This window comes from Zosterops lateralis (genome assembly GCF_965231275.1).
Source record: "Zosterops lateralis genome assembly, chromosome: 1".
NCBI lineage: Eukaryota > Metazoa > Chordata > Aves > Passeriformes > Zosteropidae > Zosterops > Zosterops lateralis.
In genome coordinates, this window is record NC_139762.1 from 117862156 (window position 1) to 117869746 (window position 7591).

The following is a 7591-nucleotide window of genomic DNA, read 5'->3' on the forward strand; positions in this document are numbered from 1 at the left end:
CAAGGCCAAGGATGTGGGTTTGCATCTGGAACAAGCCACCAAGATAGCCAGGTTCAGTTCAGAGTGGCAGGGATATGGACAGGCACAGACACAAGGGACAGCAGGGAGCAAAACAGGGGAGGGCAGGCACTGGGCACACCACTGGCCACAACCACTGGCCAAGGGGAAGCAGAGGAAACCAGGATGGACCTTCAGGGAAGGGCAGGGAGGGAATTCCACAGTGCCTCTCCCCAGGAACATCTCTGTCCCAGGAGGTTAGAGCCCAGAATTGACCCTTAACTTGGGGCTGGGAGAGAGGCACAGAGGGGAGCCCACAATGCTGTAACCATATTATGGATGGCTGTTGGCAGGATTGTTCCAGGAAATCTGTGAAGAACTGTCCACAAAAGGCCAGGAGCAGATGAGAGCCTGTCTGCCCAGCTAGGATGTCCCCATGGGAAAGACCACTGGGCCAGTGATGGCTTCAGCCTTCAAACAAACCACTGACACCAGGGACCCTGCCTTGATCTTATCATGTGCAGCACCAGGCCTGCCATCAGCAAGATTTAGTGCATTCTGCTCTGACATTGTAGCCATGTCACAAACATGGGGAAACCAGGCAGCCCAGGTAATGGATCTGAGCACTACAAGAAAATTCAAGTGAAATATTTGAACACAACTGAGCTGTTCTGGCGTTTTCCAGCATCCAGGCAGAGGAGATTTGGGCAAACTTTTGGATCTATGTTCTCTTCAATGGCAAACCCACTGTTTTTCTGTTGGAGAAGAAGGTGATGGAATAAATGCTGGAGTTTGAATTTTCAGGAAGTGAAATCCTCATTCAGTTGCAATACATCCACCATGTGTGCTTGTTGTGAGCCAGGATTTCCTTCATAATCATAGAATCACAGAATTAGTTTGGGTTGGAAGGGACCTTTAGAAGTCATCTAGTTCAACCCCCTTGCAATAAGCAGGGACACCTTTCATGCAAGCAGAGCCCCATCCAAACTGATCTTGAAGGTTTCCAGGGAGGGGGCATCTGTTGCCTCTCAGGGAAACCTGTGCCAGTTTTACCACCCTCATCATAAAAAAAATTCTTCCTTGTGTCTAAACTAAATCAACACTCTTTTAATTTAAAACCATTATCCCTCATCCTATTGCAACAGGCCCTGCTAAGAAGTTTTTTCCCATCTTTCTCACCAGCCCTCTTTAGGTACTGGAAGGCACCCTGAGGTTTCCTCAGAGCCTTCTCTTCTCCAGGCTGAACACCCCCAACTCTCTCAGCCTTTCCTCATAGGAGGGGTGCTCCAGCTCCTTGATCATCTTAGTGGTCCTCCTCTGGACTCACTCCAACAGGTCCATGTCTTTCCTGTGCTGAGGACCCCAGAGCTAGATGCAGTAATGTAAAACACATGATATATTCACATATTCACATATGAGAGTATATACAACACGGGAATGAGACTGAAAAATGAAAACTGACTAGAGGGGGAAAGTGATCAGTGAAATTAAAGGACTTCTGTGATACCAAGGGCAACTCCTGCTCCTGGAATCTTGTTATGATTTCAACTGTTGCTTAAAAAAATAAAATTAATTTTCAAGCTTAAAGACATCATCTAGATATATCATCAGAGTTGAGAAACCCCAGATAAAGAACTGAGAACCCCAAATAAACCCCCATAAGAACTGAGAAATAATCTTATTTAAAAATCTTATGATTTTGAAAACAGTCTCAATATCTGGGGGGAAAGGAGATAAGGGCAGAACAATTTGGAGGACTTGAGATGTTGCAACTGCCTTCTCACTCTTTTCAAGTGAGGAAATATGGGAAGAAATACAAACACACTATCTATCTTGAATGGCTGGGCAACGAGCTATATATAGAACCTGCTCTGTCCTACTTAAGTTATGACTAATGCTAAACAATTAGAAATTCAGATGTCTGAATATTTGAAGTAGCAAACATCTCTAATGCAGCATTTGTTGTTCATTAAAAAATAGAAGAATCAAAATCTCTCTAAGCTCCAACTAGGCTGCACTTAACAGGTGCATGTTGCTGGAAGTGGACCCCCATGAGACTAATTGCAAGGGATAATGAACTAGATGAGACATTTCTTGGAAAAAAGGATTGTTGTCTTTGTAATGGCCATACTTATCCCAGGGACTGCAAATTCTTTAGGGAAGGAACTTTCTTTTTTGTACCATGCCTGCCTGGTGTTTAGCACAGCAATGCCCTAGTCTGTGACTAGGAATCCTAAGTGCTACTGCAATTCAAGTAGTAGTGTTAAATTAGCTGGGAACATGAAGTTGGTGTTCATCAGCATCTCTGGTGTAGAGGATCAACAAACACTTCTCTAAGCCAGAGGCAAATGGCGTTTTATTTGAAAACGCTTCATTTTTGTGAGGAGACAATGCTAATACAAAACTACAGTTTACCCTTAGAATTTTGGCAGGACTTTTCGTCTGGTCCTCCTAATTCAGGGCTGCAGTGTCTGGAGTAGGTTTTGATACAGCCAAGATGAAAGACTGGGTGAAGGAATCAAAGTACAGAATAAAAATGCAAATCTTGCCATAAATGAAGAATTTATGAGTCTCCACCAGACAAAATACCAATATTTCTCAGTCATTCCCTATATCAATGTAGGTTGCTGTAATTGCAAAGCATGCACTTCATTAGCTGATTGACTGGGTGGTTTCCTTCTTCTCTCTTCTGCTTTTTCATCATTACAGATGTCATGACAGGGGCTATGAATGGCACTGCCACACACACATCACTCTGTATTATTTTGTCAGTATCATAGGAAAATTTTAGTCTGAAGGAAAATACTGACTTTATTCTTAACTCCTGATACTGGAAGAGCAAAGGCATGTAGCAATGAGGTATTTTAGTTGCCTCTTTACTGCTAGTACTTTCCAAGAAGGTTAGAAGCAGGTATATTTGGCCTGAGGATGTCATGAAAAACCCTTCTTTTCTATCCTTGTGGATATGAAAATCAAATAATATAGATTATTAATATTCCTAAGCACTATGTTTTTGGCTTCTTCTTCACCAGAATATGGTGGTGCCAGTGGCCTGACATCAGGTTTGATACCAGGCCACTTGATATGAGGCAGATCTCACGCTGCTCTGCAAATACTACCACTGAAGTTAATGTATAGCCATATACAACTGATTTTGTTTAGCACTGAAATGCTTTCTGTACTGAGATAGTCCAGCACTACCCAGAATCAAGGCCCACAGACTGGGCTAAAACAGCACCAGGACACATTTGAATGCTGTATCAGAGCAAGGCTGCAGGATGGGGGTGTTACAGGCAAGCCTAGCCCAGGTAATGGGCTCAGAGATGCTTGGACAATCCAAATTTGTTTCACACTGCTCTGACAATGCAGTTACACCTCATATAAGAGTCTTGCTGGATGCTGGTGGCTCCTCACAACTCTGTGCAAGAGCAAGTACATGGGTTTGGAGCAGCAGAGGCTCAGCACTCTGTCACTGTGCGCTGCTGTACGTGCCTTGGGGTCACCAGTAAAACTGAAACTTGGCTAAAACTATCTGGGTAAATGCCAAGAGCTTTTCAACATCCATCTTTGATACAACCTAGTTCATTGTAAAGGACAGAGAAAGGATGAAATATTTGAGTTAGTTACTGAAGTGGAGAGTCACAGTTGCCTCTTCAACAACAGTTGGCCTCAAGTCCACAGCTCCTCCTAGGATGCTTTCAAACAGGAGAAGATAGCTGCTACCAGAGGAGCCAAAGCTTTTTTAAAACTTAAAAAATAACATCAGAACTGTAATCAGTAAATAAAATCTAATTTTAGGCAATACTTGATTTGATAGTGTATCTTTTGAGTCAGCCACATATATAGGCATACAAAGGTTGGGAATGTCCCTATAAGGCTTTTCCAGTTCCTTCAGTGAAAGCTGTGTGAAAAATAATTTTAGAGGAGCCAAATTTAAGGTGTTAACAGTGAGTGCAATTGACCTTTGAGTGTTGCTGTAAGACAGCAGTGTGAATAATAATAATAAACTCCCTAAGGTTGTCTCTCTTCAGTTTTCTACGAGTATCTTGTCCTTAGGGAAGATTTTAAAAAATTGTGGCTCAGCCAAACAGCTCATGTGAATCTCCAAGGGATGCCACCTCAGGACAAAGGCTCAGCAATGCCTCTGCCATGAGACTTGGACTCCAAGGGACCTGGAAACACACCCAAATTTTTGTCACAAAAGCACTTGGAGCTTAGTCAGGATTGCTCTAAGGTATGAGAGTGAGAAGGGTCTCTCTGCTGCTAGGGAAGGAACAGGATCCCTGGGTATAGTGTATGGAGTACATCTCAGTTCTTTGTTTGTCCTATCTGTATTCATGATCCTGAATGGGAAAAGGTACTGGTTTTGACTTAGAGGGGGATGAAATTTTGCATCCTGAAATCTAGGGGTTTGACACTGACTGTAATTAAACTTTTTTTGGCCTTGAAGTGAAAAGCACACGCTCTCCTCCTATTTGTCTTGGCAGATCTTTTGGCAGAGCTGTGTGATGGAGGCTGGCTGACTTGTGCAGAATAGCAATGGGAAGGAGATGCCAATAAGAAGAAACTGGTGATCTGGAAAATAAGGACATCAGTAAATGAACTGGCTTCTTCTAAATGGCAACAGGTGATTGAACTGCACCATCATGTCTTTATCATGTCAGCAGGAACAATGCAGTAGGCACATATCTGTGACTCAAGATACCATCCAATTTTACCACTACAGTGGCTGTGCCTAAAAGGCAGGATTTGTCTCTGGATCCTTTTGCTATTTCTATTAACAAATAAATCTCAAATTAAAGAAAGGAACAAGAAGAAATGGAAAGACTCACAACCAACCAACATTTCCAGCAGAGCTCTATTTAGACCCAGGAAACACTCAAGGAGGTCCTCCAGGGAGCAAGGGAAGAAGGTGCTTATCCAGTCTGAGACAGTAGGAATTGTGCCACATGAGGGGCTTTTGGTGTAACTGGGTACTGTGTCTCTTGCTGCAGACACATATCCTCCCTCCTTCAGCTGTTTAGTGACATGTGGGGACAAATTTCTAATAAAAAACGTCCTACATACCTAGCTAAGGTGTAGGTATCCCAGTTTTGTGCCCTCAAAACAGGTCTTCATTTCAAAAAAATGAGATACATGATAATCCCTCAATAAATCCATTAAAGTCAACACCAAACAGAGTCAAATCTGCTGATGGAAAACAAGGGGTTATCTGACTTCTCTTTTGTAGAGAATGAAAACGAAGTCCCAGTTTGGGATCAAGGCCAGATTTTAAATCTTGAACACCATCCTGAAGTGCAACCTTGTCTCTCTACAAGACTCTGCTTGAGATAACACACAGAGCTTGAGGCAGAGCTGCCTCATGCTCCAAAGAATGAATGCCATAGCTTAAATATCTTTACACGCTATCTGTCATTATGACTGAAGCCACAAGAAATAAGTTTCCTATCTGCATAAACTTCCACCACAGCATCCCAGAGGTTCTGTTCAGTTTGATTTCAATCCTCCAAGATCTGGACATCAATGATGCCAACTGCAGAGGAGTTGCAGACAACAGTCTGGTGAATTTCTTCATGCCTATTGACACCTGCTGATCAGCTGTCTCTGATCAATAACAAAAACAAATTGTCTACTTATCCTTCAGCCTCCAGTTATGGCTAGGGTGTAGTTTGAGACAGACTAAGATGTTTTCCAGAATCTAAACTGAAGTAAATCTTCCAGTGGCTTTTCCCTTTTGACAATAAATGCTGTGATATCATGACATGTAGTTTTCGAGAAATAAAGGAAACCAGTGGTTTTCGAGCAATAAAGAAATGTTTTGATAGCACAGTTTCAGATGAGGCACACACGTATTTTAGACTCTAAATAACCTTCTCCAATTTGCCCAGCACAGCATCAGTATCATGCTCCTCGCTACCAAGGACACCAATCTCAGACTGTCTCCCCCAACTGGATTTTCCCTCAGGAACTAGCAGATGCTTCAGTTACTAGCCATAAACTAGATGTGCCTTCAATTGTACCATGCTTCTGAGAGCTAAAGAAACAACAACTTCTACAGTGCTTGCCCTATCTCACAAATACAGCACAGGTCTGTCATTCACTTGCCAGAGCCTTCCATCAAACATCTCCCTCTGCCTCCTACTCCATGTCCCAGGGCCTGATCATGCAGCTCTGTGCTCAGGGGCTCTGATGGCAAACAGTCTGTGGCTTAGGGACTTGGCAATCCAGAGACAGGTTTTGTGATTGATACAATAGAATTTTAATAGCATAGTATGGAATTTTATTTTGTGACCCTGTCTGGACAAAGATTGATTGAGAAGTGCTCTGTCTGTGAATGACATCTGCATTAAAAATAAACAAGCCCCTTAACAGATCCTAACATGTACATGACTGTGATAGGAAAAAGAGAACTGCAGCTATACAACCCATCTGTAAGACTGGCAAGATCCCTTTTCTCCTAGGAAAGATATCTTTGCATCTGACATTGCTGCCCTTACACTGAAAAAAGAAAGAATTCATTTTATAATTGACTGTAGAAACCTTGATTCTTCCACAACATAAACAATACAGGCAGTCATCGACAGCTCAGATTTCCAGTGGAAATACCAGAAATTTCAACAGTGTTTTGCAAGGCTGGCAGGTTATTTGCTTTGTGCCCCTAGCTAAGGAAATAACATCTCTCCAAAAAGAGAAGAATGGAAAGATTTTTATCAAAAAAAAAAAAAAAAAAAAAAAAAAAAAAAAAGCCAAGCTTTGTGATTTCCCATTATTCATTTATTTGGCTGGAATCTTCCCATACCTACAGGTGGGAGCCAAGAGGTGGTGCTAGAACTCAGCTGTCTTGTACCCAACAAACATCGATTCCATTTGGTTTTCAGGTAAAAGATGGCTGCACTCCTTGTGCTTTGCTCTCTCTCAGCTCTCTGTGCCTTTAGGAAGACTAAAACCTGTTTTGTAGTTTTAGGGGCTAGCTATTCTGGAAAGCAACCATGCTCAACTCCTCCTGCTCATTTCTTAAAGTTCTTGAAACTGTACATACAGAAGCACTCATTATCAATATAATGAGAACAACTGCCTCAAGTGAAAATATTCATGAGTTAATCTCATCTCACAGTCCCTAAGCTGAGCACTAGAGCCACACACTACCAAATACGTATGAGTCAAATAATGCTTAAAACTAACACCATGCCTTTCATCAGTGACAATGTCCTGCTTCAGGGATGAAGTACCAGAGGCTCTTTCAGTGACAGTGAGTTGCTTTGTATTTCAGGTTAAGGATCTTGAGTAAGACAGGAAAAACAATGCCAGAGTGAATTACAGCACCACTGACAGAAGCATCTGCCATAGCTGAGGCTTTTCTTGACCTGCTGGTGAATGGCTGAACTGAGAAATCAATCCTCTTGGTGTTGTTCCCTCTATGCACCATCCTCAAAGGGAAACTTCCACGCTGCAGTGGAAATTTGAGCAATGATAGGAAAAGCAGGTACATCTTGGCTGAGAGAAACCCAGAATGAAGTTTCATTGTCAGGTTTGCAGCACAGACCTCTCCAAATCAAAGAACGAAGAGAGACCACAAGAGCAGATGAATAGTCAT